The sequence below is a fragment of the Triturus cristatus genome, chromosome 7 (assembly GCF_964204655.1).
Source record: "Triturus cristatus chromosome 7, aTriCri1.1, whole genome shotgun sequence".
Lineage (NCBI taxonomy): Eukaryota > Metazoa > Chordata > Amphibia > Caudata > Salamandridae > Triturus > Triturus cristatus.
The window spans coordinates 440888539-440914460 of record NC_140590.1 but is presented as its reverse complement, the minus strand read 5'-3'; positions in this window follow the sequence as shown (position 1 = coordinate 440914460).

Below are 25922 nucleotides of genomic sequence, written 5' to 3'. Positions count from 1 at the left end.
AGCAAACCTAAACTCATGCAAATGTAGGTAGGTCTGTCTTGGGAATATGTATTCCATTGGTCAGAGGAACTAGGAGTGTAGGGTTTCCCCCACCCACCCAGATACTGGTGAATCCTACAGAGTGGAACCCTCACCCAGCCTACCTCAGAACACTACTGGATGAGTTAAAGGAGACCAGGTGCACAGAACCTGATGGACTTGGCACTGTGACATGTGAGAAGGGCCTGAAGAGGTTGAACCCCCTTCTACTTGAAATCCGAGAACAGAAAGATCTCCAAGGACCATAACCCTGATACCATGAATGCCTCCAGAACACAAAAAAAACTGAAAAGGAAATTCCTAGCAATACCACCATATGACCAGAGGCAACTGTTCACTGACTGGACTTTACTGTTGTCTTCGGCCTGATACCCTGAAAGTCTCTAAGTGCTCCTCCTGGGGTCTTTGAGGCCTTCGATGTGTACTACTCTGGATGTCTGAGCACCAAAAGAAGTTTGGGAACTTTTCTAAAACTTTTGTTCCAGAGTTTCAAGAGAGCCAACCGCAAAAATTACCTGACCCCCAGTTTCACAGTATTGGATTGAATTTCAGGTTTGTCTTATGTCCTCAGAAAAATGACACAGTCCCCTTTCAGATTGGGACTTGTACATTTTTTTAAATTCCCTACTTCATGCCCCCAGCAGGCTCAACCTACTAGGTGTATTCATCCTTCACTTTATTGCAGTCGGCCTCAAATTGCACCTACATACTGGTCTACCGTCACCATTGACTACCATTGGCACTTTGGACTTATTAGTACTATTTTTGCTTAAATCTTTAATAATTCATACCTCCAGTACCCCTAATTGGATTGTTGTCGTTTTGGTGTCATTCTGCTTACTAAATTTTTCTCTACTATTATAAAGTAGAGTGGGATTTTTATACTGGTGTGTTTTCAACGTTTTAACTGTTTTGTTACTTCTAAATGCATTACCCATTTTGGTTAAGTTAAGTCTGTCTGCTCTATGCCATAGCTAGCAGAGGTTGAGCTCAGGGTTAACTTTTTGAAACCTTTGACTGAACCTAACAAGATAGTGACTTTATTACTCACCGATCAACCCCAACTAATAAACTCCTTTTCACAATCCAACCAAACTGATAAAACACTTTCTCACAATTGAGTATACACATTCATGCATCATCATGCATGTAACAGACTATGGCATGATGTGACTAATATTACATTTTTTTATTTAACAGTACAAGATAATTGATGCTTATATAGTCGCAGTAAGTAAAGAAAATGGGCTAGAAGCCTGTGTTAAGAAAGAGGTGACCTGGCAGCCAATTGGAGCTTCCTGGCCTTGCAATAAAAGCCAAGAAAGATAGCAAAATAACACAGTGAATCACACAGATTAACAGAGGAGCAGGTGGGGTTGGGGGAGAATCGTGGGGACTAGGAGCCATGAGGGGTGTTTGTTGGGGACAATTAAAAAGCAAAAAACAAACTGAGGACAGCAACATAAAGAGTGGCAGCTCGGAGCGATTTGAGGGTGAAAGTGGCACATGAGAGAGAGAGATTGAAAACACATGCAACCCCTAGAAGAAAAGAAAATGGTAGTTTCCTGAGTTCAATCAGTAGAAGGATACAAGTTAGCCGATAGGAAAACAGTAAGGAAGAGAGACAAACAAAAAATAGGGGGAAGCAACCAAATAAGACACAGCGAAAAGAGATAGAGAAGAAAGTCAGGCCATCAAGTGCAAGGGCTCCCTGTTCCATGTATATATATTAATGTATTAGTGATTATAGGTTTTTAATAACTGACAACTAAAGCTATCTTGAGGCGAGACTGTAGGTTTCATCCACTAGAAGAATGTTTGTGGTGGTACTTAATGTATTGGGTTACTATTTTAAAGGTACCAAGGGGAAGATCTACCAAACCTTGACAAAATACAATCAAGCAAGGGAAGCTGCTGCACTTCATTGAGTCAAAGGGAGAGAGCAGAAATGTATCATATCTACTAGAATACAGAGCGGTTCTGCTCTCTCCTAGTGCTGGTGCACTACAGGCTGCCTAGCTCCAACGCAGTCACCCTTACACCAAAAAGCAAGGATGCCTGCATTGTGGTAAGAATAGTTTTTGTGCAGGAAGGAATACCTTATGGCACAAAAACTATTGTTAGACATGTATTCCTCTTTGTAAGAGTGCTGTAAAATGCAGCACACATCCAAAGGTGAATTAATGAGGAGGAATAAAGATATTTCTCCTTCTTATACCAGACATGTGTAGTAAGAACACCATTTCGGTGCAAGCCCATGTTTATTGGTTTTCGTACATATGGGTTTGCATCAAAACACATAGGTGGATGCACTGGAACACCCATGCTCCAATCATGGAATGCCTCCTTGATGCAAGGTAACACAAGACAGGCCGTGCTTTACTTTTTATTTTTTTACAAAAAGTCGCACAAAGCCTAGTTGTTGGACTTGGCCCTTTTTGCAGGGTCATCCCTGAACTTTTTACCTTCCTCCTGTATTTCTTTTGACCTGTTGTTGGCTGTTTTATGACTCTGGGCACTTTACCACTGCTGATCAGTGCTAAAGTGCATATGTTCTCCCTATTGTAAATTGATGTATGGATTAGTGATTCCATGATTGGCTGGTTTGGTTTACCTGTCAGACCCTAGTACAGTGCACCAGGAGTGCCCAGGGCTGGTAATCCAAATGCTGCTGGTGGGCTTGCAGCACTGGTTGTGCCACCCACATAAGCAGCCTGTAAAAGTGTGTCTAAGGCTTGCCGTTGCAGAGCCTGTGTGCAGTCTGGTTCTGTCATGCTGACTGGGCAAGTGCACCCACTTGCCAGTCCCTAAACCTTCCCTTTTCTTCATATCAGACACCCCTATGGTAGGCCCAAGGGCAGGGTGCATTGTAAGTATAAGGAAGGACATGCCCTGGTGCGTATGGCATGTCCTAATAGTGAATTACAGCCATTTTCGTTTTACACTATTGCAAGGCAACCTGTTCCCCATAGGCCAGAATGGGCAGTTTGATTATTACATCCTATAATCCTAACTGACTTAGGGAACATGGTGGAAATTCGAGTTTAGTATGCCTGAACTCAGAATGATAAAATACATCTTTTAGTGAAGTTGGTTTTAACATTCTGTGTTTGAAAATACCACTTTTAGAAAGTAGGTATTTTCTTGTCTATCCATCCAAACCTACCTCTGCTAGGTTGTGTATTCCTTGTCTGGAGTTTGAGTGACAGGGGCTGGGGAATTCCAGGGGACTGGGGAATTCCCGGAGACAGGGTGAGTCAGCACAGGGCTGAATAGAGAGATCTCCATGTAGATGGGTGGGAGGAGTTGCACCTGGGACCTGACTAGGGCTGTGCTTTCCCTCCACAATGCCGGCTCTACCTCCTGTGGTGCATCTGATGGCCGGCTGGAAGAAAAGTCCAGGCGGGAGCCCACCCCGCACTGGATGGTGCCCAAGGAAGCCTGCGAGTAAGCGGGGCTCCCGTGTAGAAAGAAGAGCCCCGCAACCACAGAGGAAGTTGGAGCACTGCGTGCTCCCTTGCAGCTGTCCCCATTGCCGGCCAAGAGAGCCCCGACGGCGAAGAGAAAGGCCAGAGAGGAGCAGAGAGCATCCCGCCACGACAGGAGCAGAGAGCCTCCCACCGCAACAGGAGCAGCCTGTCAAAGTCCCGGTGAGTGGGGGCTGAAGGGGGAACTGTGTTAGCCCTCCCCAAGCACTGTCAGAGCCCGGTGATTAGGGCTCATTGGTGCAGTTGTTAGAGGGGGCGTCGGGGCACATTGCCGGTGCCTGCCCCCCCTCCTGCCAGTATTAACTTCTTTTGGGGGCACATTGTCTTTAGAAGTACCATGGGGACTTGGGGGCCATTTCAGTTTGAGAGTCCCAGTGTGGACTCCTAAAGCCCCCGCAGTGCCAGTGCTGGTTTGGCGTCCTCAGCTGCGCCGCTGTAGAGGGCAGCTGCAACGGGTGGACAGTTTTATTTTAAAGTTGAGAATCCCAGAGAAGGGCTCAGGGGGCACGTTGGGGCCCATGCTCATTTTCACAGCTGCCCAGCAATTAGTGGGCAGCTGCAACGTTTAGGCCTGATCTTTTGTGCCTTCTGCTTTTGCTGCGTGCGCAGCCGCCCGGACATTCTGGACATCGAGCATTTGAGCCCCTGTGAGAGGCCAGTTGGCCTGGGGCCAGTTTTCAGGTGTTGTGCCCCCTCTTGGGGCACACTGGGTTTGTGATATTGATTACATGATGTTTTATACCTAACATGATGCCTAATGTGATTTATGCGTAATGTATTTATGCCCCTGAGGGTTGGGTAGGATATATTTGATCCCTAATGTGTAGTGTATTTATGCTTAGGATGTTAGGTATAATGGGATTTATGCTAAATTGATGATGCCAAGTTCATTTCTTCTACCAGTAGTGACTGGTTGTTATTACTGATTGACTACCTTTATTATTTTATGCTACAGTTAGTATATGTTCTACATTTGCTAATTGCCATTTGTGATTTTTCTGACAGTGGCCCAATTGGCCCTGTCAGGTATATATAATCGTGTAACAAGAGGGAGAGAGAGGACTAGAAAGCTAGTCCATGTCCCCGAGGGATTTATATGTGATTAAACAAAGAAGACTAGCTTAAGTTGACCAAAGTGATGCAGTACTCAAAGTAGTTCTGTCACAGACACCTTGTAGGTGTATTCATGAAGCCCTCACCCACCAACCTAGTTGGTGGCATGCTTCATCATCGGGCCCACCCAGTGACACCTAGTATGTCCCGGGTGTGCTACGACGCCTGATTACAGCGGAGCTGGTATATTGCTGAGAGTGCAGTGAGGTTGGGTGAATTGTGATTTAAAACGGCTTGGTGGTGGTCCCAGTACCCAAGGGTAAATTAAATTTTAATAACTGGGCCGACACCAGCGGTTAAAAGTAAGGCTACAGGACGTGAGGACGACGGCGGGACAACAGGTACAAGGCAGGCACTGACCAGAAAGACTGGTCATCCCCTTACCGCTTCCCTCCAGGAAGCCTTGGCTAATAACCCAAAGCGTATGCATGAGAAGGGAATCCCCCTCTCACACATAGAAAAACGCCTTAGTGAGTGTATCACATAGTCTGTACCACAACACTAAGTCTGTTTTATTTTCACCACACCCTTTTAAAAACGGTCCTGAGGAAAGCCAGAATACTCTAAGGCACTGGCTGAAACATGTCGACCATCTGAAGGACGCAGGGGGCAGTAACTCTCCACCCTTACACGTCCTGTAGCCTTACTTTTAACCACTGGTGTCGGCCCAGTTATTAAAATTTAATTTACCCTTGGGTACTGGGACCACCACCAAGCCGTTTTAAATCACAATTCACCCAACCTCACTGCACTCTCAGCAATATACCAGCTCCGCTGTAATCAGGCGTCGTAGCACACCCGGGACATACTAGGTGTCACTGGGTGGGCCCGATGATGAAGCATGCCACCAACTAGGTTGGTGGGTGAGGGCTTCATGAATACACCTACAAGGTGTCTGTGACAGAACTACTTTGAGTACTGCATCACTTTGGTCAACTTTAGCTAGTCTTCTTTGTTTAATCTCAGGTATATATAATCCCCTGTAGATACTGCCCAGTGCCAGTTGGCACAGTGTATATTATGTGATTATGATCTAATGTGTTTATTATAATACAAAGGCTATTTTTATATACAACCTTGTGTGGAGTTCCTTTTGTGGTGTGCCTGGGGTGTTGTTCCTGTGTGCGCGCGCAAACGCTTTACACATTGCCTCCGGGATAAGCCTGACTGCTCGTGCCAAGCTACCAAGGGGGAGAGCAGGGGTTATATTGGGAGTGTAACTTCCTTGCTCTGACTAGAGTGGTGGTTTCTGCCTGGCTTTGGCGCAAGCCTTAGCCAACCAGAAATCCCATTTCTAACATAATGCATTAGAGATCTTCCTTGAATTTGAAGAAATCTATATAGTACTGCATTAGTTAGCACTGATAAATACTCATTTGTTGCTGAATGTGAAAAAATTCAACATGACATAATTCTACAAGGGTTGCTTTACTACCCACCTGTGACACAGGTGAACTTGTTCAATGCACCAATGCTGAATATGGAAGACAGGTTGTTGCAGCCCCACAGAACCCTACCTAATACATTGTTGAAGTAGAGTTATTGCTTTTGGGTTACTATCAATCCCTGCAAAGGGATCAGGGGCTCTTTGGTAACAGAAACAAACATATTTTGTTATTTACAGTATCATACACACAGTAATAAGAAGAATAGACACTTATCTAATCTAAACGTATTTAGTACAGCTGAGTGGATCTGTTTCTCAGTACATCTAAAATAACTACACTAACAGCAAGAAAGCACATTGCGCACAAGAATAAAACAAATACTTCTAACATGGTTAAAATGTAATCTAGAACCTGTCACCCTAAAAACCTACTACTATTTGCTACATTAAGAGCGCATGGAAAGTATAGCAACTTGCAGTCTAGAGTTTCTTAGAGAGAAGAGACGCACTGCATTCCTTATCCACAGCAAGAGCTGCTGTTATCAGCAGAGGCATAAGGCAATGTTACCTGCGAAGGGCAAACATTTGCCTTGCTCAGGGACTCAGCTTTAGCAGCTTCAGGTGAGATGTAGCATCTTCGAAGTGCACTGGCAGTAGGTGAGATGTCTCTGGCAGAATCTTGTGTGGTAATCTGGGTGAATGACCTCTCCTGACAAGTGGTCAAGTGGCAGTAATTATGCACTAAATGTTATCAGAGACTGGCATTTTTGTCATAGATTATGTGCAACAAGGTGTGTGTCCCAGACGTTTTCTTATGAATGTATAAGGTGAAAGGATGACAGTTCAGACTACACTATTTTGGCTATATGTTGGGATTTGTTCTTATGTGACCTTGCCATGGTGATAAGTAGACACTTGTCCCAGACTTATGTCACATAAGGTATTATAAATATTTCATTAGCCAGATGACTTTAAACTTTTACAGTTCTTAGAAACACAACGTCAGACAACATATGCGTCAATGGCAGACATGACAATGATTCTGTAGAAACTGGGAAATATGGTGGCTGAGAGTACCTAAGACGGCATTCAGGCCCATTCAAAGAGAGAGTCAGACCTTAATACTTTAAAAGTCAGGAGAAAAATGTGAAAGAGCACTATACGACAAGGTAGAGAAAATAACTCCTCGTGCAGTGCAATGGAAGATCCTGACTTCAGCAGTGAAAAGATATGACTACTTAAGAAATCACAACCTGGTGGAACAGAAATGCTTCTTTGGGATAGATATCTGTGCTGTACACAGTTTATTTGTGGATTCAGCACTAATTTATGTGGGTTTGCAAGAGACTGTAGCATGTGTGCTGTTATCTATATTGAAGAAACAAGTGGCATTTATTCACACTCTGTTTGTCTGTTGGTAACATGCAAGATAGTGTTTCGTTGAGCGGGTTTGCTGTTCAGTTCTAACTTCTTTCCCCTGTAAAATTCTGAGTGGGTCTGCTTCAAAAGTACCTAGTCATTTATGTACATAAGGCCACCCAGTTCGATGGTTTATTCATAGGCTGCAAGGAAATCTAATTGACTATAGGTTTAGTGATGAGAGATATCTGACAGTAGTAAAACGCGTGTGCAGAGTAGAGTGATCATGTAGTTTTTTAAAGTTTCCTTGAGAAAGGTGTTTGCTCCACCCATTGATCCTCGGTAAATGCTAGAAGCATTGACAGTTATATAACTCTGCAGCAATCTACTCTTTTTCTATCTGAAAAGTGCAAGTCCAAATTTCACCAAGCCCCATTAAGACATGCAGTTCATTAATATATTGTTCTAGCAGATTTTTCTGGGGCTCTTTAATGTACTCTTTATGACGGAAAATTAACCTGTGTATAACTTACTAAATGAATAGGGAACTGGGTATACGCATGCTGCCCTTACCTTTATTCGTGTACATAACCTTCATGTTGAAAATCATATCTTAAAAATAAAAATGCTGCTTTCTGAAAGACAGCAGAGCTACAAAGGAAGCAAAATAAAACAGTTTCAAAAATAGACAGCTCCAGGTGCCGAAATGCGGATTTCGAGTTGAGGGACCTCAGCTGAAAGTGTCAGAAGGCGGGAGAACAGGCCATTTATTTTACTTTTGTACATGTAACAAACAGAACGAGCTATCTTTTTTCAGTGTTCATTTGAAAGCGTCGCAGGGTTTATTTTTGTTAAAACCTGCAATAAGTTATTGTTTGATTTTTGTGCGTTCTGATTTTAAGCATGGACCAGGTCTGTGTAAACTGTTTACTTAAGATCATTTCTGGCACCTATTCAATAAACCCACCATAATAATCCCGCACCTAGACCAAACAGATCGCAGATTAGCAGACAGGACTGTTGTAAAACTCCATATTACCCATTCTTTCTTTCCTGTTTTTGTTAAATTTATAGTCCTTTTTAAGGTACTTAAGAATGTTTAGGCCCCGTCTCAGAGCCAGACCTAGGGATCACCGCGCTTTTAATATTAGTACTATTATTCTCTAAACTTGTTCGAGATGACAGGTCGCAGCGCGGTAAGGTTAAACAGCTTGCTTTCTCTTGTCGCAGGACTACCCATCCCCCACAGAATGATTCTCTTACCCTGAGCTGACTCGATGAAGATTTTAAATAGACTTCGAAACTGATGCCAACATCACCTTTTGCTTACATTTCGTTGTAATGCTCTCAGGTTCAGTCAAAGTTTATCAAACCCACGCAAGCAGCAAAGCCTAATTCTAGAATCATTTTTCGCTCATACACCAACGAGGCTGAAACAAAAGGAAAACAGGCCCTGGAGAATAAAGATGCTTTATAAACGGAACGTAAATAATGGAAACGCCGCCCCGACAATCACCTGCGTCGCTCTCATTTTTTACGCCGGCGCACGCTCCGCAGAGGCAGACCTGGCCGCGAGCCACACCGGCGCAAGCCTGACTGTCCGCCGCAAGCAGGAAGAATCAGCTGGTTAATGTCAATGCATCAACACTCTCCAGCAAAGTCCATGAATTGTGTTACATTTGAACAAACACATGTCATGCGTAGGGAGTGCTGGGCAGACGTCTACTGGCAGGAACACAATGCAGGCATAAATCTTCCCCTCAGCAGCACTCCAGCGATCAGCCTCGGCTGTTTTGCTATCAGTGCAAACGCAAGGATAAGGAAAGCATGGGGCAGAGAAACACGTGCTTATAGGGCCAATCAGAAACGTAGCGCAAGTGTATGGGTCCTAACGCATGCAAGGAAAATGCCCCCCCCCCCCCACCTACTGGTTTGGAAGCGCAAAAAAAAAAGTTGAAATTGGGATGCAATGGCCCCCCTTACAAAAGTGGGTCCAGGTGCCACTGCACCTTCTGTTCTATGGATGGCTACGCCCATGGGGCCAAGTTACAAAGCCATTTATGAGTACGCAAAGTAGTCTTTGTTCAAGTAGAGTGCTTCAAAGTGTTGTTATAAGAATGCCACCTACATCGCACCAGGTTTTAGGTATGCCCAGTGCTTTAAATGGGCCCGTACTTTCCAGTACAGAGAACCGGCACTTTTTTATTTTGAAAGGGAAAGTACCAGCACTTCTCAAAAGTGACGTAATTCTTTTGCTTGGAGAGTACCGGCACTTCTCAGAAACAATCAGGTACTCTGGTACAGAGTACCCGCATTTCTATTTTTCCATTTCAAGAACTGGGTAGGTCGAGAATGTGTTCGGAATACCGGTGACAGGCTGACAGCACATCATTTTTCCTTTCTGAGTGTCTCTAAACTCGTCCAACTCTTGCTGCTCGCATTGTTCAGGTAAATGAAACCTTTTGCACGACTTCTAAGGAGTGTTGCGGTAGCCCATAAGTAGCGAGATGCTTGTAATGCATGAGAAATCTCTGCTCTCTCACCCAATGGGCTGATTAACCACTGACAAATGAAGGAAGCCAGAACTAAATTATAGTTTGCAATTCACAACTCTGTGCTTTTTCACTATGATGTAAGATATCATGTTATGTTATTTAAGACTTGATATAGCGCACAACTCATCCCCGCTGGATCGGCAGGAGGGTGCAAAAGGCAGTATTTAAAACATCCACGTTTTGAGGTGTTTTTTTAATTCTACAAGACTAGAGCATGTGTGCTTTAACAGGGGGAGTTTGTTCCAGTAGAGCGGAGCTAGTTATGAAAAGGATCGTGCACCATATTTCGCGGTACGGATCTGTCTTGGGCAAAGAAGAGATTGGTTGCTAGATCGTAGGTTCCTACAAGGTGCATAAGGGATAAGTCTGTGCTGAATGTATTTTGAGCCAAGTCCTGAGAGCGATTTATGTGTTAGGCAGAGTAGTTTAAATAGTGATCTCTTTCTTACAAATGGGGAGCAAGTGTAGTGTTCTTAAAATGGGGGCTGACGAGGATCTTGGAGGCGAGTTATTTACCATTTGTGCGGCGGTGTTTTGGACCACTTGCAGTTTTGATAAAAGGGATTAATTGGAGGCCAGATACAGGACGTTGCCATAATCCAGGTGACTGATGACTAATGCTTGGGTGAGAGTTTTATGAGAGTGCAGTGGAAGCCTTCTGAAGATTTTTTTAAGTAGACACATCATGCCAAAGCAGATGCCACAGGTGGCGGTGATCTAGTTTTGCATAGATAGCTGTTCGTTAAGAATTATGCCTACGTTGTTTGTGGTTTTGGAGGGTGGTGGAGTGGGGCCTAGTTCTGCTGGTGACCAGTCCTGTGTCCAGCGGTTCTGAGCTTTGCTAAACTGTATGATCTCTGTCTTGCTCCCGTTCTGTTGGAGATAATTACGAGACATCCACAAGGCAATCTCCTTCATCCAGGTAGAAAATCTTTGTTTGACGTTTGCATCCTAATCTGAATTCTTTGAAGGTGCGCTCAGATGTGATGATCATGGAAAAGGAGGGACAGGGAAGAAAGGAATCACCTAGGGTTGCACTGTTTGGTCAAGTTTGGAAGCCAGGATTAAAACCAGGTTTCCTGACTAGACATTGTGCAATTCCGATCCTGGATGGGCATCACATTCTTTCCCGCTTCTGCCCTGATTACATTTTTTAGGTCTCGCTGAGACAGCGCAAGCTGTCTCTTTGAGATATTTTGTAAGTGGGCTTTCAAAAGTGCTACCCACATGATTTGGCAGGCCTAAAGCTTGAGTGCACGATGAAGTGCACGTGCACAGCTGCTGCTCGCACTCCCTCCTCCCTTCTCCCCCTCCCTTTTCGTCAGCTTCAGGCTCCTTTGATGCTGGCATCCCCCCCTCCCTTCTCGCCCAGCCCTTCTTGTCACCTCGGCTTGTTTATTCACGTGGTGGTTTCACTTTCACAGCCAATGCTTGTTTTTCTTTACAACTGCCACTTCTGTGGATTCGTGTGCGGCCGCCTGCCTTTTATCAACACAGCGTCCGCTTCAGGGCACCGCGCTTCATGTTTCATGAAGTGCAGAGGCCATGAAGCGTGTACCGTGTTGGTAACAGAAAGGCACGTGGCAGCTTCCTCTGACTTTAAAACAGGGCTTTAATTCTTGTTTTTTATTACGTTAGTTTACTTCACTCGCAGGAAACAGGTTTCAGGAGCGAGTGCGATATGGCTTCTTTTGCTGTGCAGCAAGGCTTTTGCTTTAGGATTGCGAGTTGTGTTTTGATTTGAATGCAGTGTGCTGTAGGTACATTGTCATGTTCTCCTAGTGTTGGTTTGTTTTATCACCGCTTGGAATTACCAGAAAACTGTGCTCACATCCAAATCTGTACTCCTTTATGAATACGTTAATCAGGTTCTTATATTGCTCTTTAAGATCTCTGGCCAGTGAAAAAGTACCTGTGTTCACTGTGTGTTATTCTTGAAAGGTCTGTGTCATGAAGACGCGCTGGCATCTTCTTTCATCATCAGCCTTTTATATTCTGATACTTGTGAAAACCCGGTCCCCGGTTAGTCCTAAATCCACATGTCCACGCTTCTTCTTCAGCAGCTAACACAGCATTAACCTAGATCGTCTTGGTTTTAGCATTATTGGTTGCTTACCAAAATACTCCTTGTTTTATAACTGTGTTTGCTAAGAGGATACTACAGCTCCACATTGTGTGTTTTTTTGGGAGGTGCTCGTCACAGTGTGCTGGTAGTTAGCACATTGGGTGGCCTGTTTGCAAACAGAAGCCCACCTTCACTGGAAAGGTTTGGACACATTCTTACCGGAGCAAGAAATCCATAGCTGAAGGCTGATCTTCCTTCTCAGGGATTAGCTAGCAGGTCTTTAAAATCACCTTGAGGTGAGGGGCTATTAAGATCCTTTGAACGTGAAAAGCAGCTCTTCTCGGCAGACCTTCATGATGACAGGGCCCTGCTGATGCTCCTCAGGACTGAAGTATTCTCAGCTGCTGCCACAGTGCTTGAGGCACCCTTAGCTTTAAGTGTGACAACTGCCTCAACATTTGCTCTCTCACTAGTGAGATCACTGATTGGTCTGCCTCTTCACCCGGCCTGCATCTACAGTGCTGCTGATCTAAGTATGCTGCTAACCCTCGTATTTTCTGATCATGCCTCATAGAGAATGCAAGACTTGCTTTCCTTTTTACCATCCAAGTTTCTGGAAGCCCAGTGAGCTTTGAGGGAAGGGCCAGCTGCTGTTGATTACTGATTCAGGATTGGCTATCCACCCATGGAAGTGGGCTTAGATGAAGTTTCTTACCCTTTAAAATATTTATATATGAGTAACAAGTTGACAGCAACCCCTGGCAGGCAGAATTTGCCTGGACATAGGATTGATTGCCTATTCCTTATGCCTTTATCCCTCAAGCACCTAGGACCGTGCGAAGCTGCACATTTAGGGGGCATACCAACAAGGGCTTTATCTCTGCTTTTTTGGCTTTAAAAGCCAAAAAAGGAGAGATAAAACTAGCGCCCTATCAACAACAGGGTGCTAACATGCAAATTTGCATGTTAGCACCCTTTTACTCTACGCTTCCCCTTGCATCTCTAATGAGATGCAAAGGCGGCGTTCCAGAGTAAAATAATAGGAGAAATGTCGCTAAGCGACATTTCTCCTATTATCAAGAATATCGCTAACCCTGTTAGAGACAAAAAAGCAGCGCTAACCGCGGTTAACGCTGCTTTTTTACGTCTGGTATTTTTCTGACTTAGCCATGATATCCTATGGAAGGAGGATATCATGGCTAAGTTTGCCTGTCCCTATCAACAAGGTAACGTGAGATTATCGCTGGGTTTCCAGCAATAATCTCACGTTAGCCTGTTAGCGTGAGGATTTTTATCGCTATTGAGATAAGCGTTGCTAATAGCACGCTATCTCAGCGATAAAAATTCACGCTAGCCGGCGATAATTATCCTGGCGCTAAGTGCGCTAAGAGATAATTATCGCCGGTTGTTGTTGATATGCCCCTTAGTGAGTCAGGTTAATTGTACGTTATTTCCTCAGACAAATCTACGAATCGAAGTTCAGCTTTCAGACTTTTTTTCCTCCTTCTATTTGACCATATTATCTACCTATTCTGTTATTCCTTTCTCTAAAGGTGTGTGAATTAGGAAGAGTTTTACAAATGATTAGTTACAGGCTGTATGGTGAAGCACCTTTAGCAGAGGTTAATTTGTAAAATAATCAGTCCTGGTGCCCAAAGCTGTTCTCAGAATCCTGCTTCCTGAGCTGCCAAATGTTAGGGTTAGTGAATGATAAGCAACATAGTCTGGATTCCACAATATTTATTTTGTATCCACCAACACACCCCTTTTAGCCCTTTATCTTTCTCTTAACAGTTTTTTTCTCTTCCCAACGTTTTCCATTTGCCACTGTTTCTGATGGATACTTGAAACTGCAAATTTCTCACATAAGAATACTTTTCCCGGTGCCAGGCTGGATCCGGAAACTTCTCCCAGCAATGCTTGCCTGTCACTAGGTGATGCCATGCAGCTCTGCCCTGCTTTGTACTGCTTCAGAAGTGACGGAGTGGAGCGCACGTAAGCTTTACCACTGTGCGCTGATGTTTGTTCCTTTCTTTCTGCACTTTCCAATGTGAATTCCAGGCTGCACTCTCAAATTCGATGGCCTGCAGCAACTCCTTAAAACAAGCATTGGCATAGCCAATAGGTCTCGCCTTTGGGACCTTATAAGTGTTTAGCCATGCAACAGTTGATGTTGTTGCCCAAAGGATATTGTGATGGATAAATAAGCACTTATAAGGTCCCAGAGGCGAGACCTATTGGCTATGCCAATGCTTGTTTTAGTGACTGAAGAGGCAAGTTAATTGTCTTCTGCAACCTATTAAGGCCTTTGCTGTTGTTACAGATAAAGCAACATTGTGGTTAATTAAACCATATGAGAGAGGTTTATGTACAGTGCATATCCTGAACTGAATGCTCTCAATGTGATGATCACAGAAAAGGGGGGTGGGTGGGGAGCAAAGGGAAGACAAGTAATTGCCCAGGGTCACATAGTTTGGTCAAGCTGGAAAGCTGTCGGTGAAACCAGGGCCCCACAACCAGTTTTTGCCCTGACTCCAACAAAAGCTTCTGACTGTCCTGGGCACTCACAATATCCTTTGTAATTGTATAAGATGGGACAACATCATTGACAACTTCCCTCTTCATAAAACAAGCACAAACTTTGGAAGCTTCCCAACTTCAGAGGACAGGCACATCTAGGGTAGCATCAGTAGAAGCCTTTCCTATCCCAAATCACAGGGCAGGTTCGAATCTGGCAGCTGCAGTGAAAGCTTTTTTTCCTAACAGAACTGGAACTGCATGGAAGAAGCAAGGCGAGCTTCCTTCTTTCACAGAAAGCAATATGTGCAATCTTCCATTTTCCAAAGAACATAGTATTCATCTCTCATGGAAAATGTATAGCGAAGGCAGAAGTGAGGTGTGGTTTACAGACAGGTCAGGACACCTTCCTAGCAGATGAAGAGGTTCCTGCCACGGGTAGCTTTCTAGTTCCTGTTGTTCTTTAACTTGCTGTTCTGGTATCCCGAGTGACCAGTATAACTTTCTTCTCTGTGGATCTTTTTGCACAGCAGTCTGAGTAGAGCAATACTTTAGAAAAACACTCTTATTACAGTATATATTTAACATTTCTTGTTTATACCTGGCTGGATGCCTTTTGTGTAAAATTCAATTGCAACGAGAGAAGTCTCCAGGACTAGAATCCGTTTTGTAACCAATTCGTTCATCAGTTAAAACCCAGCCCTCTGCCCTTTGGCTGCCATCAGAAATATATCTTCCACTTGGTGTGAGATTTCCTTTCTACAGCAAAGTGTTTTCATTCATGATGCACGTTAGTGTCATTACTGTTTTACAGCGTCTGTTATCTATGCTGAAGCGGTCCATTGAGTAGGTTTTTAACTTTATCATATGCCCTGTAAGATAATATATTCAGTATTAATACGCGACTGAGAAATAAGACAGGTCTTCTGAAACCTCAACTCCTAAAAATTATTATCGTGCAAAAATGTATGAGCACACCAGGCTCCAGGGGCGTAGCTTGGCCATTAGGATTTGGGGGGTGGGGGGTGAGTTTCACATTTCCAGGCAAGCACACGCTAGCATATAATGTTAAAATAGATGATACGAAGAGCAGGGTTCATGGGCCTAGGGGCAGAGGAAAGGGCTAGGAATGGGACTGGCAGGGGCACTAAGTGAGAGAAAGCACAACATTTTGACAAATAACCAACATTTTTGAGGAATTTCTGAACAGAGGGAGCGAGCGTATGTGTGCTTTTTTGTCTGTGTGCGTGTAAAAATTCCTGGTGAAATCCACCTCCCCATACCCGACTGATGGCACCAGAACGCAACTATTTATCAGGAACTCCATTTACTGGGGGGAAGGGGGTGTAACGCCCCAGACACCCCCCTGAAGCTACGCCCCTGCGAGGCTCATTAACCTCTATCTATGGCTAGACATAAACTTAGGGAACATCATGGTTTAGATTCCGATGACATTCATGCCAGCTGAACAGAGAAGTTCCCAATCACACTGTCTGAGCCAGGGGCATTAACAAGTTTGGCACCAGTGTTGCGATTACCCATCAATAACATGAACTTAAAGCTTCCGTGATTGTAAAAAATAAAAATAAAAGTTTGTAAAAAAAAAAAAAAAGAAAGAAAAGAAGGATTTGAAATTTACATAACATGACATACGTCAGGTATATTTCATGAAATGGAAATTTGAAAATGGGAGTACTTTAATAATCTCAATTCCATGAGCTGTGAGGAAGTTCTACTTGTCACCCTTCTTTCACCAGTAACTGTGTGCTTGATCTCCATATTAAACAAACAAGCATTGAAAACGCCAGCGAGTCTAGCTATTCAGCAAAAACTTTGGTGTATTGAGGATCAAAATCTATTTTGTGCAACATTTTACAATGCCCTGTGCAAAAATAGGAAAGCTGATGATTGCTGCAATGTGCTCTCATGCCTCCTAATACATGGGCGTCCCCACTTTGACGGACCTTTAACTGATAGGTACTTTGATTCGGTGGATTTACTATTCTAACTCCAGTAATGGCCAATGTTTGTGCAAGAGCAATCACAGTGCAATATAGTAATGGGCAGGCCTAAGTGATGACCACACAGTGATGCAGATCAAACAAAGTAATGGTAAGGGCGGAGTTATGGTAATCAAAGTTGTGAAGCTGAAGTAATGGAAGTGACCTGTCTAGAGACACTTTACTGTGCCAGAACACAGGGTCGGATTGGTAATGCGGGCACTCGGGAAATGGCTGAAGGGCCGATAGCTGAGTTCCAGCTGTAGGGTGCTTGTTTGGGCAGCTTGGGGGATGTCTGTGCTGTTAGGATGCCGCCAGCGGCCCAGTGGTTGCCTAAGTGGCCTTTTTAGAGGCAGATGGGCGAAGGTATCACTCCCTTTCTCTCGCTGGGCCGGCCCATTAATGCATGCTGGTTGAGTGGGGGCAGCGGGCCTGAGCAGAAGTGGTCTCACTAGCATTCATGTGTGGCTCAGCAGTGTGAACTAATCTGTGCATTTAAAAAAAAATAAAACATGCCCCCCACCCCCTTTCTTTTCATAAAACTTCGCTGAAGCAGTGTTTTGCAGAAAGGCAATACGCAGATGTGGACCAGTTTTTTTGGGTGTTCCCGGGCCGATTTTTGATCCCAATCCAACCCTGCCAGAACCTTGCCACTCTCTAAGGGGCATATTATCAAGACAGGTGATAAAATTATCACCGCTTTAGCGACAGAAAACTGCCGCTAAAACGGCGATAATGGGCTTGATAATATGCTCTATGGAATTCCAATTGAAGCCCATGTTAGATGTCCTTCACCTCGAACATGGGCTTCAATTGGAATTCCATAGAGCATATTATCAAGCCCATTATCACCGTTTTAGCGGCAGTTTTCTGCCGCTAAAGCGGCGATAATTTTATCGCCTGTCTTGATAATATGCCCCTAAGATTTTTCAACTTTGCACGCTAAGTGAACAGTGGCTCATAGAGATATAAAGTTACGTACAGACCTCTGTAGCAGGTTTACTAATTTACAAAGCTATGTTACTGAAGTTATACATTTCTAAAATACATAGATCTCTACAAGATATTTCATAGAAGATACAACCTGAAGTGACTCACATTCCGCTAGAAATAGCAGAACGAGCTATCTGTATGGGATTGGCACTTTAGTTTACACATTGCAGGTGTATTTCGGCATCTTTTGCGCCATATTTCTGCATGTGTAACCTGCAACTGCACAATTCCCTGAATAAGGAAGGCTATTTGCATTTAAATATTGCAGGGTTGCATTAACAGAATATAGATGCCACACTTTAATCCGTACTAGATAATCTACAGATGGGAGACTCGTTACTTGACTCCTCTGGGGCAATGAGTCTGAGGCCTGCATAGATAAGATATAGGATCTATTGCGGGCGGAATTGTCTCCAGTTTTCATTTGGTCGCTATGGCGCACACAATCTGACATGTCAAACAATTAGGGGAATCAGTTGTGTAGGCCCCCAGCAGTCATCTGCTATAAATCCCAGCCCGGAGGTGGGCTAAAGATTGCACCTAAATGATGCCACTAAGCATATCCCTTGCCCATCGGTTAAAGAAACTTCAAGACCTACCCATGATTCCCCTTGTCTGGGACCTAACATTCTGAATTCCAAGCAAAACATCCAACGTTGCATTATTAATCAGAAAAGTCAAACCCAATTTGAGGCACATTCCATCCAAACTGATCAGGTATCAGGAACTGCAAGATAGCGAGGTTGCGTACAAAAGGCACCGCAGCCAGTGATCAACCTCCCCCCAGCCTCCTCTAATTAAGTGATAAATCTTTCTAGAGTACCACCTTAGAGAATAGACCAAAAGGAGTGCCAGGATGACCTGTTTAATAAGACTGTGAATTGGTTGGGCCAAGATAGAAACTTTCCATTCTCTATGGCAAATAACAGCCTGCTGACAAGGAGGGTAGGTTGGACCAGAACTAGGCCTGTGGATTGACAAGGAGATTGCATTATTGTCAACTTTAGGTCAAGTTTTTTGGTCCAGTAGTTACTCTTTTTGCATATGAGCAACAAGTAAGACAATAGCAACATTGTACTATTGCCATTGTGTTGTTTCTATAAACCAGGCCCTCACGTCGTGTGCGACAGTAACTGGGTGCAGCTTGGGCTACTCTGACAACAGCCCCAATTACATGTGCCACCACTTCATTTGGGATCCAGACTCACAATTGCCTTGATGTATTGGTGGATATAGATTGACTTGTTAGGGCTGGGCATGGCTCTCTGGCTGTGAGAACGGGCGTTTGGACTCTACCCCACCTTTAAATTGATCTCTTGAAATGTTCTAGGGCCCCTGCTTAGGTAGTCCTGCCTGGAGTTGTGTGACTTTATTGATGCATATGCCTATTCCAAGAAACTTGGTCACTTACTCCTGTGTATCGATTAGGGTTTACCTCGTACAGGCAGGAGACTGTTCCATCTGGGAGAGGCAAACCCTCGGAGGTGTTACTATTTGGGTTAAAACCACTGTATTGTGCAATATTTAGAATTTAAGCAAGGTTCACCTGCCATGTTGTGCAACAGCTTGACCTCCCAGAGTAATGCAACCGGTTACATATATAATGTTTACTATAGGCCCACAGGAAACAAACTAGAGTCAGGTGCAATCGAGTAGTTGTTCATACATTGAGCTGAACTCCCTGCTGAAACTGTTAACATTGTGGGGGGCGATTTCAATTGCCAGTTCGAGCCACTTGATTCCCTTTTTAGCCAACATCTAACCGAGGAAGACCATCTTTGGTCTTAGTAATCCCTCCTGTAAAAAAAAAGGTCCCCTTTGGCAATTCAACTTAAGCCCTTACATTGAATCAGAGCCTAAGAGCATGTAATGGCAGATCAAATTCTGATTAAGATGATAACCACATGTTTAATCCGCTACAGAGCACAAGTCTTATAGACTATTTTTTGATCGATGTTCGGCTGTAGCCCAACCTAATTGATATGAGTATTTTAACTCACCAGGAGAGTGACCATGATGCACTAATCCTTGAATTGAAGATCTTAGTTCCTGTTGTACAGGTACACTGTCTCTCGTGGAGGCCTGTGCGACATAAATTGAGTCTATTGCAAGGCCAGTCTAGTCTGGGTCCTCTGACCTCGACTTTTTTCCTTTTGAAGGATGAATTTGAGGAAGAACAGCTCCTGGACGAAATAGAAGTTACAACTGCTAGGAAGCTTTATTTGCAATTTAGATATGGAACCCTGTCTCTCTCCTCTCTTACAGCTAGCCTGGGGTGAGATTCTAGACCAAGAGCCAGCCAGTGCCCATCCTTCACCGACCCAAATGAAACAGTTCAGTGCGTTTTATGTTTTTGCCCCATATCAGAGCATCAGGAAAAAAATAATTCTACCTCTCTGTCGTAACACAGGGGCTAGGGAATGTAAAGAGACATCAAGAATTTTAAAAACAAATACTAGCCAATGTGTGGTTTTTGTGGTTTTGTGGTTCCTGCTGGCTATGTTGAGAATTAGACAAAAAAGTATTCCAGTTGGTGCAGCAAAGCACTAATGAATGTTCAACCCACTCATTTGCGCCAGTTTTTAGCCTTCTGTTTTATTTTATGCATATTTTTAACTATTTTATCATTTGAACTTGGACGGTTTTTTACATCTTTTACACATTTTATATCCAATGTTATTTTCCCTCTATGATTTTAAATATTCTATTGTGATCCTTTATGAATTTTGATGGCATATTGCTGAATAAAGTTGTTTGAATCGAATTGGATTCCGAAAGCAAAACTGAACTCATAGCAATACACACATGCATATTTTATGTGTTAAACCAAGTGTGTCTCTGACTATCTACATAAGAAAACAAACTATTGACACCCCAATTATTTGCTTATGTCTCAATTGTAACATAGGTCATCATTTCTTAGTGGTCCTCTGAGTTTTTCCCATTTGGTTTTGCTGATATTTAGACTCTGTGTGATGTGTCTCTGACAACCAGTGTCACAGCATGCACATTATATTTAAATTGGTTACATACAATTGGCTTATTTACCTTTCCAGTAGAGCCATGATAATATGGTGCTGGAAAAGCAGTAGTTGCATTATATTATCATAGCTGGGCTACAGTGTGCATTTAAACCATCCACAAATATTTCTTAATTGTATGTCTCCAGTGAATACAGAAGTTCTTTGGCTGGCTGAATTTAAAACCACTGCATTGATTTTGTCCTGTAGGAGGAAACCTAATTTTCTACATCATCTAAACCACCAGATATTTGGGGCTTGCAAGCCCACAAGGCTTAGTATCTAAAATATAAAAGTGTAACACACTAAATATTAAGTACTATTAGGTCTCCACAGTGAACAGTTGCCAAAAGGTTTTTGTCACTATGAAGGCCAAGCTATGTGTCTGGCTAATAGCTCTGATTGTAACTAATAATTACTTTTTTGAACCCAGGGTAGGAAAATAGTTGCGCCATCATTAAAAGTTAATTTTTTACTTGTTATTTAAAACAATTCAAAGTGGAATTAGATTTTTCGGAATAACTGGAGCAGAAAAATAACTTTGAAAAAAGTTATTTTGTGGGGCTTTCTTCATTCAAGATACCAAGCAACACCAAGAATGTATGTACATGACTGGCCTCCTCAAGGACAATGGGGGAGCCTTTGGAAACAGGAGGGCTGAAATAATGTCAATTGGATAACTTATCTGGGAGGGGACAGGAACAGATGGCAACACAAAGACTTCCACATTAGTTCTTCCTTTGAAGTGTAGCCCTCAAATAGGAGATCCCATGACTAAAACCATTTAACCCTAAGGCTTCTTCCGATATTCGTCTGTGTTCCCTGCAGAAAGGAAGACAATTTTCAGCATAGAAAGGCAGGAGGTTCCATCAGTATGATAGGGGTGTGCTGAAAGGCAATACCTGCTATCAATATTCAAGCAAGCCATCCACCAAACGTTCTGTATATTGAAAGGAACCTGCATGATAGCAGTAATGTTCAATTGAACACTGGTTTTACGGTCACCGATAAAGTTGGTGGGCAGTAGTCCATCATGGTGGCAGAGGTAAAACCTCCATCACCCTGAGAGGCAGTGCGCTAGCCACCAAACTCTGAATTAGGCCCAAAGTCTAAAACTAAAGCGTGGGACAAGGGCTAGGCAGATAAGTTACTCCCGCAATGAAGCATTTTTAGTGGTTACAAAATCTGGCTTGGATCCACCAAGAGGTCTTGGCACAACACTGAAGTCTTCATTGGAGTTTGAAAATGACATATCTGACTTTATGGGTTCCTCACTGGCTTCAGCGTCATGCATTGCCTGATGGAGAATTTATTTTGAGAAGCAGGACAATAATAAAGTCCCAAGGTATAGCCTTTCACTAGTGTGACCTGCTAGCCTTATCTCACACCTTTTCTGTTGTTTTCAAATCTATATCTTTACTCCCCCGAATCCAGTTTAAATAATTTTGTGTCTATTTGCTTATTAAGGGTTTCTGTATTTTTGTAAACTGATTTTGGGATTTTATTGTCTCATGTGCATAACTTTAAGGTAATTGGTACTGCTTGAACTTAACTGATATTTCTTTTTGGAATCCCCTGCTGATTGTGCCACAACTGTCAGGAGTTAAGCAGAGATTCACTTACAACTATGTACTTACCTAAACAGATTCTATTTATTAGTCTGAAAGAGTAGCTCCCCCCCGAATTAATAATGTAACCCCTGAAATCCCACCTTTTGTTCTTAACATCCTACCATCCATCGGTTTAGGGAGGAGAAAAAAGACAAGAGAAAATGGAAAAAGATGGAGAAATAAATGATAAATTTGCCATCTCACTCATACTTGTATGAAATTGTTGATAAATGGGACTGACCACAGGACAACCAATCAGGAAAACCTAGGAAAACCAGAAAGCTGGCTACAGCATTAACCAATTGCCTTATTATAGTGATTGTGTTTAAGAGTGGTTGATCTCTTGACACTTTCATCTGTCCTAGATGATTTTTACTTCACCTACCTGGTCTGCTTGAGGTATGGGCGACCACTTCCAGTAGCCACGATGCCACAGATGATGAGAATGTCAATCAGGTAGTGCCCTCAGGAAGGAGCCTGTAAGGAGGAAAACGCCACAAAGGTAAAAGGCAAAAACCCACAGTAGTTTGTGAAGGCGGGCTTCAGCATATGGTGACACAGCATCAGAGGAACCACCAGCATCATTAAAGAGAATCCCGTGACCAGAGTTAGCACACAGCAAGAATGGAAGATTGGTAGAAGAAAGTCACAGACAAAACCAGAGCCTGAACTGGCAAAAAAAATAAGGAAGGGAAACTGGCATAAATACAAGAGAAAACATATGACCACCACCACACATCAGACATGGATGAGTCAAATGGAACGTAGTCTGCTCTATTAGGAACAGTCCAGCATGAACTGCCAAACCAGGTCTGCTCTGAATGGGAGTACATGAATCTCATTCTGGTTTCAGCCTATTTTAGCTTTAACGTGTGGTACAGCTGGAGTCCTATCGGTTAATGAGTGCGAAGTTCATATTTGGCAATAACCGTTCTACATACGGCCTCAAACTGAGAAAAACAGAAAAAGTGAGGGGTGAAATGCAAACAATTAATCTGAGCTACTGGTAATTTCTCATTTGCATTTAACCATGCTACCAACAATTGAGAGAATGTTGTCTGTCTGCAAAATATGCACCTGCGCCATGGTTACCAAAATTGACCATGCAAGCCTCTGTTGCACAAAGAGCTGCATCAAAAACCTGTCACATCACTGAAGCTCCAGGTGCCCTATTCAAACTGTTTGATATCATGTAGAAATGGAAAAGAATGATTTGCATACATCTCAAGGATGAGCTGGACAGGTTGCATATTGGGGATAGAAATACTGAAGTCAGAGAGAGTTTTAAGGAAAAATTCCTCATTTACCACACAAGAAATAGCTAAAACGCAGTGGAAATGAGAAATATGTGATGTCTGTTAATGATGTATAGACAAGAGAAAGCTGACCATTCTGTCTTAGCTGGAAAATAGCAGGAGGGAGATAGAAGAAAGACAACTCTCAAGAGGTCGAAACTAAGGGCGGGTAATAGTTATACTTCACTTTCATTGACTGTCAAAGGCAGCAAACTTTGCTTATAGCAAATCAAATTCAAGTATATTTGATTTGTCTTACTCACTGAGCTAAAAACCTGAAGCCCTTGTCCATATCTGGTGGGAAGTTCCTTCGCGAAGATGTACCTAAAGAGGGACATCCTGGAGCAGAAAATCATGGTTGCCTGCAACCCCACCATGATTACCCAGTCTGAGATGGCTGAAAGAGTTGCAGAAGTCAATGAGGGAGTCGGCCATGGGTATGCGGTCAGCTGGATGAGTGCCAGCAACAGTGTAGAAGTAGGGACCTGGTGGAGATCTTAGTTGAACCAGCAGAAATCTTTGGATAGAGTGGCAGAAGGGAATGCAGATTTTCCAAGGTTTGGTGTCAGGAGAATCTGGATTCCATTAAAGACAGAGATGATAGCATTATGCATAAGCCTTTTTTTAAGACTCTTTAATCAGCACTTTAAAGTAAAATTCCAGAATTTGAGTACAGAACTAGAACACCATAGTGCTTATAAACACAGACATGGTAGCCGTCTTCCTCTTTTCATCTGCTCTGGTGTCTCCTTAACTCCTCAACAACAGTATGTAATCTATTTTGCTAACCAGTTCCTCTTTCTTTTTAGGAATATGTAGATACTGTACATCTGTGGATAAATAAGTAACCTATCACTAAAGTGATCTTGAACATACTTAGCCTTTACCATACTATCTTAATTTAACCTTTTGGAAATTAAATGACTCCTATCATCCACCAAACATAAGGGTGCAATTTGGGCTTGATAATACAAGCCTCTGTGTCTTTAATGAAATCCAGATTCTCTTGACTCTAAACCTTGGAGAATCTATATTTCATGTTGTGAAAAGTTGGCCTGGTATATGCTGTCCACTAATTATAGTGGGCACCCTGTACCAGCCCAGACAACCCCTTATTGATGATAGGTCAAAGACAATCTTTATTGAAAGCTATCCTAGTGGTAGCTATGGAGAGCAGCCTTCAGGCTAAGTCTTGAAGGAATGTAACGCAGCTTATTTTACCAGTCTATAATCTCATGAATGGCTAAATGAAAGACAACCACACCAGGTATATATATATAAAATATATGTATTTATTTCTAATTCTATTTATAAGCACACCCTACTAGACTCTTTATGATGTTAGAGGTCAAAACACATAAGTTACACTTCAAATAGTACAGTAAAATAGCACAAATACACATCAGGCCCTAGGGGCGAGCCAAACCATATACTAAAATAGTGGTATAAGAACCACGACTTAACTAGACACAAGGCCTAGAGCCTGTAGAATCGCTGGGTCCCCAAGGAACCACCGAAGGTAGTGACACAGGGGACTCACGGGGGCCGTGTGCAGTGTGAGAACAGAGCCGCGAGCTCCCGTTAGCTTCTATGGGGAAAGTCACGGTTAGATTTTTAAAGATTAGGGACACTTAGAAATGAGTCAGGATCAAACCCTTTGGGACTTATGAAGTTCTAGGATCAACACCCAGTACTCGTGTTACCTCACCCAGAGAAGCCGGGTGCATAGGTGTCAAATAGTGTTGTGTCGTCGTTTTCAATAAGAGCAGGAAAAGAAGTGTTGCTGCCGGGAAGATGCGAAGTGTCCGAAGAGATCCAAGACTGTATCGAAGTCGAGAAGAACCTGAAAGCAGAGGGGACAGAGTCTGGGCCACTTGCCAGTGACCAGGAGCCCGATAGGCGAATGCCCACCGAAGTCAGGTGATTTCAGGTGAAGAAGGTGAAGCTTGAATCAATGGAATCAATTTCGAGAGGAAGCAGCTAGGCTGGGGCCCTGAATAGCAGGGTCACAGCCAGACCAAAGTCGAAAAACAGTGAAACACCATCAAAAAGTGGGGGTAACCATGTGAAGCAGATCTGACTCTCCTACACAACCCCCCCGCCCTAAACGCAGGGACATTAAACTAACCTTGACCAGTTGAGTCTTCATGTTCTAAGTGGAGATATCTGGAGAGTCCATCTGCATTGCCATGGTTACTCCCAGGTCTATGTTCCACTGTATAGTCCATCCCCTGTAGGGAAATGGACCACCTGAGCAGTTTGGGGTTCTCACCCTTCATCTGTTTTAGCCATAAGAGGGGCTTATGGTCTGTCTGAACAATGAAGTGAGTACCAAACAAGTATGGCCTCAACTTCTTCAGAGCCCAAACCCCAGCAAAGGCCTCCCTCTCAATGGCTGACCAACGTTTCTCTCTGGGGGTAAACCTTCTGCTTATGAAAGCTATTGGTTGATCCTGACCTTCATCATTCAACTGTGACAGT